This window comes from Pogona vitticeps, chromosome 1, assembly GCF_051106095.1.
Source record: "Pogona vitticeps strain Pit_001003342236 chromosome 1, PviZW2.1, whole genome shotgun sequence".
Lineage (NCBI taxonomy): Eukaryota > Metazoa > Chordata > Lepidosauria > Squamata > Agamidae > Pogona > Pogona vitticeps.
In genome coordinates this window covers 142,774,402-142,786,796 of record NC_135783.1, presented here as the reverse complement: position 1 = coordinate 142,786,796, position 12,395 = coordinate 142,774,402, and the positions used below count along the sequence as shown (strand labels likewise).

The 12,395-nt window shown below is 43.0% G+C and overlaps 1 long non-coding RNA gene across 1 annotated transcript; it reads left to right on the top strand.

The window, feature by feature from the left end:
- Positions 1-833: 833 nt before the first annotated feature.
- On the top strand, positions 834-4,264 carry LOC144587597 (uncharacterized). Its single transcript, XR_013542753.1, has 3 exons — positions 834-1,107; positions 2,396-2,470; positions 4,038-4,264. It is a non-coding gene; the product is annotated as an uncharacterized LOC144587597 (long non-coding RNA).
- Positions 4,265-12,395: the final 8,131 nt, after the last annotated feature.

The window sequence follows — 12,395 nt, the reverse complement described above, 5'->3', positions numbered from 1 at the left end:
ATCTTTATTAAATTTATGCATCCTGCTAGTTTGGTACATAGCCTGGCAGCCATTGATACTGATGATATATCCTGCCAGTTCAGTACACAGCCTGTGTAGATTCAATAATATTTTAATTCAAATAATGTATGATTTCCTTTCAAATCAAGGGGGTAATGTTGGCGTATATAAATTTTTTAAGGGGTAAAAGGTAAACAAGTTCCCTGACCTCTGAACTAAACAAACCCCAACGAGGCCTGGTAAGGCCTATCTCACAGTGTTGTGTCCACAGCGATCTTTGTATTGCTAAGCCTATTTGTCATTTTAGGGAGGATGCCTTAAAATCCATGGTGTGCCGTGGAGGTTCATTCCCTTTGATGGCTCTTCCTGCTGACTTGGGTGAAAAGGGGACCGTGGGGACATATTGACGAATCTGTTCCTTTTCATGCCTTCCGCAGCTTTGACAACGTGGAACATTCCAATGCTTCAGTGTAAAGGGAAGCAGAAAGAGAGAGAAATATATATTTTTTCTTCGTCTTACAAGTGTTTACAATCTGCCATACAAAAGCAGATAATACAGTAACGAACAGATACGCAAAATAGCACATAGCTGTTAAATAAAGTCCCCTTTTATCTTGCAGGAGATGGAAGCAAAGGCCTTTGTTGAATACACCTTCCTAAGCCTTTATTGTTATTTGCATTTCTTTCTTTCTTATTGGGGTTTTAAAATGCTTACCTTTTGGGGGCTGGAGAGTTTATTGATAAATAATTTAGACAGCATCTCAGTATTCCTCTCCATATGCAACAATGTTATCTGATTTAATTATATGTCTCCCATAGCAAACAAAAAAGTACAAGAAGAAAAGAAATCCACTCCTAGAAAGATTGGGGAAAAATATTCTCTTTTATGAAAACGTCAACAGATATCATTTGAACAAAGAAGGTGATGATTTCAGAATTTCATATCCTTCTCCACCCATCCTGTTTCATCCAACACATCGTGCAACTTATTATCTGTTCTTCTGATGCAAAGAAGACCTCCTGAACCATGACTGGGGATGACATGAGAGTTTGCATTTACCTGGTTTGGGATGCAAATTTCTTCCACCTGTAATGCCAACTTGTAAGGTGAGCAAAAAAAAATTTCAAATATTTTGGGAAAAAATTAGTAAAATATTATTTTAAAAAAAGGTTTTTGCAAAATTGCAGAAGCTAGCTGCCTTGAAGGTACACGTGCAAAGATGTTCGCCATGACTTCCTCCACTTTCATTTCCTGCTGTGAAACTATGTCAGAGCCTGGCCATTTGTCCATGTAACCCAGTATTGTCAACTCTGATTAGCAGCCACTCACCAAGGCTTCAGACAGGATGCTTCCCAAGCCCCACCTTCTATTTAATGGTGGTCTCCCATCCCAAGTACTAACCACACCTGATCCTGTTTAGCTTACAAAACAAGATTAAACTCTCTTTGATTATGATCAGAGATGGGGATATTTGTATTTATAAATGAATACGAATATCCCCATCCCAAATGCAGGCACAGCCTTTGGAACTGGACCGTCCACTCACGCTTCACTGCACCGCCCGCCTCCCGCTCTTTCCACCAATTGTGGAAGTAGCTCTGCCATCTCCCTGCTTGGCTGGCCACTCAGCAACTGTGTGGGGAGATCTGTCCTCCCGCCCCCCTGCCTGGAGTGGCCAGCCGAGCCAGGAGAAAAAGTACAAAGAAAATAGTTGTAGGTTCTCAAATGCACCCAGTCACTCTTTCCTCTGCTATGCGCATATGTATGAAAGTTTGCTGGTTTGAAACATACACAAGAAAGCCAAGGTTTGAAAAATACCGGTTTTTCTGTGTATAAAACTATACTTTTGTCTAAAATCTTTAGACTAAAAATTGAGGGTTGTCTTATACACGGAACTAAGCTGAGGAGAGAAGAAAAACTAGTGGAGGGGAAAGCAGGGATCAAAGCAATCCTGCAGCACTTTGATCCCTTTCCCCATACACCTGCTAAACCCCACTTAGATTTCTTAATTTTGGATTATAAAAATGGGGGGGGGGATCTTATACATGGGGGTGTCTTATACATGGAAAATACGGTAAACACCAAAATGGGTATGAACTTGGAGGAGAGATTGAAAAGATGACACCGGACATGATGAGCTTTAGCTCTACAAATCCAGACAGCCCTAGTGACTGTGTCATCCTTGTTGAAACTTGGTAAACCTCATGTTCTGGACTAGTAGTCCAAGAGCACCCCTATCAGTGTGGCCTGTAGCAATACTGGCTGGAAGAATCAGAAATTGTGGTCCACAAGCATAACTTTTCCAAGGTTTGCTCCTTAACTGGTGAGCCCTGCTGAGCTCTCAATGTATGTGAGCCGATGTGTCTTTCATTTTCCGATTGCGTCTTTCCCCAGTTTTATGCATTCTTGCCTTTCCTCCTGGATTGTGCCTGCACTGAGAAATCTCTGTATCTTGAATCCCAGCATAATGTGAGTATTGTGTTGCTCTGCTCAGCTGTAGTAGTGTACTTAATGTGAAGCTTTTACCGTGGTTTATTTCAAAACAATGTCATATTGCTTCTGGAATCATGAGCTTCTTTGCATAAATGAATGGGTGGTGGGCAGCCTGTGCAAAAAAATGTGTCGTTCCTTTCTATTGGTTTATTAGCCCTATCAGCCTTTAGCACATTTGGAGAGCCAGAAAGAGGTGCCCTGTGAAGCCTCCAATGCAAAGCACTACAAAGGTCCCTCTGATCTCGTTTAATGTCCATAACAAAGTCCAACGGCACAGATGGAGTTCACATTAGTTTCACTAACTGCAGCGCAGCTATCAATCCCATTTCATTATGGAACAATGGAATGTGGGAGGAATATGGTCTTATTTTATTTTATTTTTATAAAGCCTTCTGCTTTAGGCAGAGAAGGGAAGAGCAGCAACAAGATTCAGTAGGAAACCTTTCAGTTTTTAAAATGGTGTTGAGTGGCCTGTTTTTAAATGCCTGGAAGTAAGAACAAAAAGGACTGGTACATCCACTGAAGCTGTCAAGCAAAGAGAGATGGTGGTCCAGGATGTAAAAATGGGTATCAATACTTTATTCAAAGTTAAGCCCAACACTTTTCAGCTATTTCATGGTCCATTTATCCGAAAAGGAATGAGAGATTGTCCACATAAATATCCTGAGAGACAGATTCTACATAAGCATAACATCAGCCACCCTGAAGAAGGCTAAAAGTGAAATAGCCGAAACACGTTGGGCTTATCTTTGAATAAAGTATTGATGCCCATTTTTACATCCTGGGACCACCGTCTCTCTTTGCTTGACAGCAAAATGCCTGGAAGGTTTCCATCTTTCCTTCACCTGCAGATGCATTCAAAGATAGTAGAAATAAAGAGAAATAGTTAGATCAGTAGGGATGCAACAAGTGTGCACAGCTCTGTGTTTTTGGATTAAAATTTCTAGAATTCCCCTGGGCTCTGAGTTCAAGTGCAGATTCAGTGAAAAGGAGGGAGGATATTAGGTTGATGTTTGTTTCTTCCATCAGTTCTTTCCTCATCTTCTGCTCCGCAACAGCAGTGATTCAGGGTGTGATTACATGATGAGGAAAATGCATCCAATGTGAAGTCACACCCTAGAAGTTAGGTCTTCCTGGTTGAGTTCACTTTAGCTGACTATGCAGGCAAGAGAGAGGAGGAAATTGACAATCTACCTTGTTTGCAACTTGTTAAGGTAGCTCTGCTGTGGGTACACAGTTTTGCAGGAGATATCAGTGCTACCTGAACAATCTGCAAAGAGCTGCCTTAATAAGCTTGAAAGTGCTGGCTTCAAAAGCTGCTTTTATATATATATCTAATATATATACACATACATATTAATACAATATCTAATATATAATCTTGACTCCATAACTGTGTTACAGTACTAAAATCTTTAAACTATGTTATGTTCTCTACTCATGTTCATTTCTGGGCTCAATCATTAAAAAAAGATGCATATTAGCAATTTCCTTCTCACTCTCTACTGACTCCTTGCTCTTTTCTTTCTTTTTTCCCTTTCAGTTTCCAGGTGCCCTAGCACACCAATGCCTGTGCAAAGCCCTCAAAAATTGTTTGGAGACAAGAGATGCTTGGTTAGGGGAAACTGATAACCCCATGAGCGCCCCTTTGCTTCCTGTCTCCTCATCTTCAACTAGGAAACTGGGATGGTCACTCAGCATCAGCTCAAGCAATCACACAGCCTTGAATATGTGAATTCATTACATGCGGGGGGAGTGGCAGCCCCAGCAGGAGAGGACAAATGTATGGACTGGGGCAGAGGAGAAAAACTCCAGTATGATTCACAAAGACTGGTCCATCATGTAATCAATGAAAAATAATACAAATCAGAGCATCCCAATCCCAGAGCATTTCTCTCATTATTTGTCATTATTTGTCAATGTAATCACCCCTACATTGTAGGGAATGGAGAGGCTGGGAAGGAAGGCATAGCAGGCCAGATCAGGAAATGTTTGCTGTTCACTTCCACTTCCACAAACTCTCAATTCTTTTAATTGAATTTTAATTGTTGTAAGCCGCCCAGAGACCGTTGGGTAGAGTGGGCGGCGTATAAGTTAAATAAAATTAATTAATTAATTAATTAATTAATTAATTAAAATTCCATGACACCTTTTCGTCCTCAGAAGGCTCTGAACCACAAGAGAAGAAGAAACGTAAATTGCATGCCAATGCATATGTAATGGTGGCGAGTTGGATGTCCCAGTTACAGGAGCTCAAAGCCTCAGGTTGCTGATACTGCATAGGCCATGAGCTGAGTGCCTTAGGGTTCCTTGGCCCTGTGCCTAGGGCTGGCACTCAGCAGCCGTGTGCAGTTGCTGGAGCTCCAGCACCCTAGCAGAACCCACTGGTATTGATGCTGAGACACAAGATTAAGTCAGTGTGGCAGGAAGACATTTTCAATTCACACAATATGGTTTTAATTGTCTGCAACTCCTGAAAACAATGCGAAGAACGGAAGTGACTACACACCCAAAGAGTCTCTCTCTCTCTGTGTGTATGCGTGTGCATGCATGCTTCAAGGTAATGATGCTAACAAACAAGGCCATAAATGGTTTGGGACCTCAATACTTGGCAGAACATCTTCTTCCAGTGAGATCTTCCCAATCCATCCAATCTTCCCAGGCCAGGCAATTGAAATCATTGACTCTGAGTGAGGTTCAGACAGAGAAGACCAGAAACTGGGCCTTTTCAGCGGTTGCCCCACCACCACCTCTGGAATCACCTCCCACCCAAAATTCATCCAGACTCCTTCACTGGGAATTTTCAAACAATCTTTGTAAGCATGGCTGTTTAAACAGGCTTTCTTGGTGGTTACATCATCATGGAAATGTGTTTTATTCAGCTCTCATATTACTTGATCTGCCGCCTTTCCTTTTAAATTATGTGTGTTGTTGTTTAGTCGTTAAGTCGTGTCCGGCTCTTCGTGACCCCATGGACCAGAGCATGCCAGGTCCTCCTATTTTCCACTGCCTCCCAGAGTTTGGTCAAATTCATGTTGGTAGCTTCGATGACACTGTCCAGCCATCTTGTCCTCTGTCGTCCCCTTCTCCTCTTGCCTTCACATTTTCCCAACGTCAGGGTCTTTTCCAAGGAGTCTTCTCTTCTCATGAGATGGCTGAAGTATTGAATTCTCGGTTTCAGGATCTGTCCTTCCAGTGAGCACTCAGGGTTGATTTCCTTAAGAATGGATAGGTTTGTTCTCCTTGCAGTCCAGGGGACTCTCAAGAGTCTCCTCCAGCACCATAATTCAAAAGCAACAATCCTTTGGTAGTTAGTCTAGTTAATTCTATGTTGATTTTTGTGCATGCAGATTAATATGTTCCTTTTAGCCATTATGTCCAGTGTTTTTAAAGTGTCATCTGTTGTTTTATTGTGTTGTGAACTGCCCAGAATGGCCTTGGTAGTCAGATGGGTGGTAGAGCAGTTGAATGAATGAATGAATGAATGAATGAATGAATGAATGAATGTGCATACACATGCATATGTGTGAGTGCACATACATACATATGGATGTGCGTGCCCTTCTGTTTCTGCCACAGACCCAAGACTGTTAACACCTAGGCACCTTGAATATGCATGCCTCCAGGTTCAAAGGCTGGTCCTTCTCTTATGCAGAATGAATTTATCACTGCAGGCATAAGTGGTTGGGTGGTGTCAAAAGGGCAGCATCCTGCTGGCTACTTCCTTGTTGAAGGACAGAGCTGAGTATTCCAGGCAGCTTGTCCAGAACCTCTTAAAAACTAACCTACGCTTCTTCAATATCTTGGAGAACATTGTTCTATTACTATCAATGTCACATTCAATGAGTTTATTTGGTACCATCATGTGCTCCACCACAAGAAGCAAAAGGCTGACCAGTTTTCTATGTTCAAAAAAGAATCATTGTGACTAGATAAGGCAGCAGGCACCAAATAATGCAAGCAAATCAGGGCAACACATTTCTGTGGTCAGGCGTCCAGCAGTAATCCCACACTCTCCCCACCCCAGAGGAGGTCACCAGCTGTTACCGAATTACAAACTCACACAGCATCTCTTTTTTTCATGGCCTGGCTAGAAATTATGGTAATTAATGTCCATATTGTCAAGGGAAATTTGGGCTGATAAAATATATGCACTTCTAATAGACAGAATAATCTTTGTTGGCAGAAAATGAAGCCACTGCTTGGAATCTGAGTTGCTTTCGTGGGCCAAATGAAATTAAAGACACTGAAGGAAATTTCCCCAAAGACGGGCATCACAATTAGCAAAGATGCTAACAAAGCTCTTTCTTGGTCTGCTCATGGGCAGAAGGCTTCCTCTCCTGCTTCCAGTGAAGGATAACCCTAAAACAGATCAAATCCCATCAAAAAGAAATAAACATGGTTTCAAGATATATATTGAAATAGTTGAGAATTACTGTTTGAAGTGACTTTACTGAGCCAGTACTCTTTTTTTGAAAGAAAGAAAGAAAGAAAGAAAGAAAGAAAGAAAGAAAGAAAGAAAGAAAGAAAGAAAGAAAGAAAGAAAGAAAGAAAGAAAGAAAGAAAGAAAGAAAGAAAGAAAGAAAGAAATCTATGGTTTAAAAAACCAACAATCTGACGCTTCGCCAAAGAGAAGATTAATCATGGAACAGGAGGATCCCCGAAAGCTCTGACCAACACATCTTTTGTAAGAAAGGAGAAGTAAAAAAGGAATATAAGAGAAATCCTTGGGCTGGTAAAAAGAAAGAAAGAAAACAAAACAAAACAAACTGTGCAGTTCAGAGACCACGTGTGTGTGTTTAGTCGTTTAGTCGTGTCCGACTCTTCGTGACCCCATGGACCAGAGCACGCCAGGCCCTCCTGTCTTCTACTGCCTCCCGGAGTTGTGTCAGGTTCATGTTGGTTGCTTCACAGACACTGTCCAGCCATCTCATCCTCGGTCGTCCCCTTCTCCTCTTGCCATCACACCTTCCTAACATCAAGGTTTTTTCCAAGGACTCTTTTCTTCTCATGAGATGGCCAAAGTACTGGAGCCTCAGCTTCAGGATCTGTCCTTCAAGTGAGCATTCAGGGTTGATTTCCTTTAGAACTGATAGGTTTGTTCTCCTTGCAGTCCAGGGGATTCTCAAGAGCCTCCTCCAGCACCACAATTCAAAAGCATCAATTCTTCGGCGGTCTGCTTTCTTTATGGTCCAGCTCTCACTTCCATACATCACGACAGGAAAAACCATAGCTTTGACTATTCGGACTTTTGTTGGCAAGCTGATGTCTCTGCTTTTCAAGATGCTGTCAAGATTTGTCATCGCTTTCCTCCCGAGAAGAAGGCGTCTTTTAATTTCAGGGCTGCTGTCTCCATCTGCAGTGATCATGGAGCCCAGGAAGATAAAATTTGACACTGCCTCCATATCTTCCCCTTCTATTTCCCAGGAGGTGATGGGACCAGTGGCCATGATCTTAGTTTTTTTGATGTTGAGTTTCAGACCGTTTTTTGCACTCTCCTCTTTCACTCTCATTACAAGGTTCTTTAATTCCTCCTCACTTTCTGCCATCAGAGTGGTGTCATCTGCATATCGGAGGTTGTTGATATTTCTTCCGGCAATCTTAATTCCGGCTTGGGTTTCTTCCAGTCCAGCCTTCCGCATGATGTATTCTGCATATAAGTTAAATAAGCTGGGGGACAATATACAGCCTTGCCGTACTCCTTTCCCAATTTTGAACCACTCAGTTGTTCCATGACCAGTTCTAACTGTTGCTTCCTGTCCCACATATAGGTTTCTCAGGAGATGGATAAGGTGGTCAGGCACTCCCATTTCTTTAAGAACTTGCCATAGTTTGCTGTGGTCCACACAGTCAAAGGCTTTCGCATAGTCAATGAAGCAGAAGTAGATATTTTTCTGGAACTCTCTGGCTTTCTCCATAATCCAGCGCAAGTTAGCAATTTGGTCTCGAGTTCCTCTGCCTCTTCGGAATCCAGCTTGTACTTCTGGGAGTTCTCGGTCCACATACTGCTGAAGCCTACCTTGGAGGATTTTGAGCATAACCTTGCTGGCGTGTGAGATGAGTGCAATTGTACGGTAGTTGGAGCATTCTTTGGCACTGCCTTTCTTTGGGATTGGGATGTAGACTGATCTTTTCCAATCCTCTGGCCACTGTTGAGTTTTCCAAACTTGCTGGCATATTGAATGTAGCACCTTAACAGCATCATCTTTCAAGATTTTAAATAGTTCAACTGGAATGCCATCACCTCCACTGGCCTTGTTGTTAGCCAGGCTTTCTAAGGCCCACTTGACTTCGCTCTCCAGGATGTCTGGCTCAAGGTCAGCAACTACATTGTCTGGGTTGTCCGGGATATCCACATCTTTCTGATATAATTCCTCTGTGTATTCTTGCCACCTCTTCTTGACGTCTTCTGCTTCTGTTAGGTCCCTCCCATTTTTGTCTTTTATCATGTTCATCTTTGCGCAAAATGTTCCTCTAATATGTCCAATTTTCCTGAACAGATCTCTGGTCTTTCCTTTTCTGTTATCTTCCTCTATTTCTTTGCATTGTTCATTTAAGAAGGCCCTCTTGTCTCTCCTTGCTATTCTTTGGAAGTCTGAATTCAAGTTTCGGTAACTTTCCCTATCTCCCTTGCATTTTGCTTCCCTTCTCCTCTCTGCTATTTCTAAGGCCTCGTTGGACAGCCACTTTGCTTTCTTGCATTTCCTTTTCTTTGGGATGGTTTTCGTTGCTGCCTCCTGGACAATGTTACGAGCCTCTATCCAAAGTTCTTCAGGCACTCTGTCCACCAAATCTAGTTCCTTAAATCTGTTCTTTACTTCCACTGTGTATTCATAAGGGATTTGGTTTAGATTATACCTGAGTGGCCCAGTGGTTTTTCCTAATCTCTTCAGTCTAAGCTTGAATTTTGCTATGAGAAGCTGATGATCAGAACCGCAGTCAGCTCCAGGTCTTGTTTTTGCTGACTGTATAGAGCTTCTCCATCTTTGGCTGCAGAGAATATAATCAATCTGATTTCGATATTGCCCATCTGGTGATTTCCATGTATAGAGTCGCCTCTTGTGTTGTTGGAAAAGAGTGTTTGTGATGACCAGCTTATTCTCTTGACAAAACTCTATTAGCCTTTGTCCTGCTTCGTTCTGAACTCCAAGGCCAAACTTCCCTGTTGTTCCTTTTATCTCTTGGCTCCCTACTTTAGCATTCCAGTCCCCTAGAATGAGAAGAACATCTTTCTTTGGTGTCAGTTCTAGAAGGTGTTGTAAATCTTCATAGAATTGTTCAATTTCAGTCTCCTCAGCAATGCTGGTTGGTGCATAAACTTGGATTATTGTGATGTTGAATGGTCTGCCTTGGATTCGTATTGACATCATTCTATCATTTTTGAGATTGTATCCCATTACAGCTTTTCCCACTCTTTTGTTGACTATGAGGGCTACTCCATTCCTTCTACGGGATTCTTGTCCACAATAGTAGATATGATAATCATCTGAGCTGAATTCGCCCATTCCTGTCCATTTTAGTTCACTGATGCCCAGGATGTCGATGTTTATTCTTGCCATCTCCTGTTTGACCACCTCCAGCTTCCCAATGTTCATAGATCTTACATTCCAGGTTCCTATGCAGTATTTTTCTTTGCAGCATTGGATTTTCCTTTCACTTCCAGGCACGTCCACAGCTGAGCGTCCTTTCGGCTTTGGCCCAACCACTTCATTAGCTCTGGAGCTACTTGTACTTGTCCTCCACTCTTCCTCAGTAGCATGTTGGACGCCTTCCGACCTGAGGGGCCCATCTTCCAGCGTCATATCTTTTAGCCTTTTGTTTCTGATCATGGGGCGTTCTTGGCAAAGATACTGGAGTGGCTTGCCATTTCCTACTCCAGGTGGATTGCGTTTAGTCGGAACTCTCCACTATGACCTGTCCGTCTTGGGTGTCCCTGCACGGCATAGCCCATAGCTTCTCTGAGTTACTCAAGCCCCTTCGCCACGACAAGGCAGCAATCCATGAAGGGGTCAGAGACCACAGCAAGGAGAAAAGAAAGTACCCCTTCAGGAGGAAGAAAAGGATATCTGAATGGTTATAGCAGTGAATGGGTGTTATATCATTTGGCTCAAGTTTGGGTGCATATGGTCATGCCCATGAGATCCCCTTCAGGGTTCATCCTGACATAGCAGGGGAGGATCTTTCTCCAGCCACTGTTATCACAATCACCAGACTCCTCTCTAGGGGGTTGTCTAGATTACAACTCCCATATTGACATGGCTATTACTAAAGGAATACTGTGCGCACACACACACACACACACACACACACACACACACACACACACGTGTGTCTCTGTGTGATGTGCTGTCAGGTTGACTCAGAACCCACTTATAGTGACTTTAGTATGGCTTTCGAGGTAAGTGAGATATTTGAAGAGTGGTGTTAACAGTGCCACTGTTCTCCTGTTTCCCGCCCTAGTTTCCAGACCCAGGTCTGGATGCCATCAGATGGCTGGAAAGGAAAGCATCTTTGCCAGGAGCAATCTGCCTTAAAGTGGCCCTTATGTCACTTTAAGTTGGGGAATTGCTCCAGCCCAGCCCAAAGAAGTCACAGCCCTTCAGCTGGACCAAAAATGGTCCTGCTTGGGCACGGGTCAGGGTTGTGTTGAAGCGCAATTCCCTGTTCGTCGTGTGGTCGTAGGGAAACAGATCACACCAGCTCCCTCCACAAGCAGCCCCAAATGCAAGCTGTTTCGTTGTGCGATCACACCCCTAGTCCATCACTCTGTCCACCACACCACACTGGATTGAAATCCTGTTTGCAACATAAGCCAAATCATAACCTTCCTCCCTGGCAAACAAGTTGGTTCTGTCATACCTTTCAGGGGCATGCACGCACCACACCGTGTGCGTGCGTGTGTGCGTGCGTGCGTGCGTGCGTGGGTGCGTGCGTGGGTGCGTGCGCGCGCGCGCGATCCTGAGAATTACAGCAGGAACACTTTGTAAACTATGGCTTACACTACAAAGAAATTTTAGCCTCGGTTTGTATATCCTTCATATAAAAGGCTTCTAGGTCAGGCAAGCTGGCTCACAGTCCTTAGGAACTATATTTGTAATTTAAGCATTCAGGTGAGGAAACCTCATATTTCTCAGAACAACTACTCTCTGTGTCTCCGTAGCTTGCCCTCCATAATGCTCTCTCTCTCTGTCTGTCTCCCTCTGTGCATATATAGAAAAGATGGGGCAAGCATTTTAGCCACCCTTACTGATCTTATATAACCTCAAGATACATGCTGGTAATGCTGCTTGCTGTTAGCACTTTTTAAAAAAGGATTTTCCTTCCATTTTTGCAATTGCAGGTACTTGCACTTGAATTAATTCAGTGCTAGTGGTGTGTCAGCAGTGAGTCATAACAAGCGAACCTTCCTTTTCCTGGCATTCTTGCCAATACTCACAGGGTTCTCTCAGCACAGAAAAGTAAGACATGATGTATCACACTGTGGTGCCAAATAAGGAATGATAGCATGTAGAGGGGGGAAAAATCACTTTGCAAGTGTTAAGAGTCTAACTTTACCTTTCTGGCTGCGTCTTCCTCAACTTTTACAAAACTACTCAGATGTGTATTATTGATTTCCTGAAGAAAAACAGGCATTGGATGTGAAAAGAATGGAAGCTGACATTGCCTCACATCTTGCAGACTTCCTCTGGACTTGATTCCGCTCTAAAAAGGACCTTGGCAACGTTTCATGGCAGCTCCTCCCATCCTGTGCCCTCCAACAAGCTCTGAATTATGGCGGTTGTAGTCTTAACACAGCTGGAAGACACCATGCTGAGAAAAATGGACGTCTATGTTCTGCCATTAGTAAATAGTAAGGAGAACAGAATTGCCAGGCCTGGTGTTCTGAGCTGAATGCGAAATC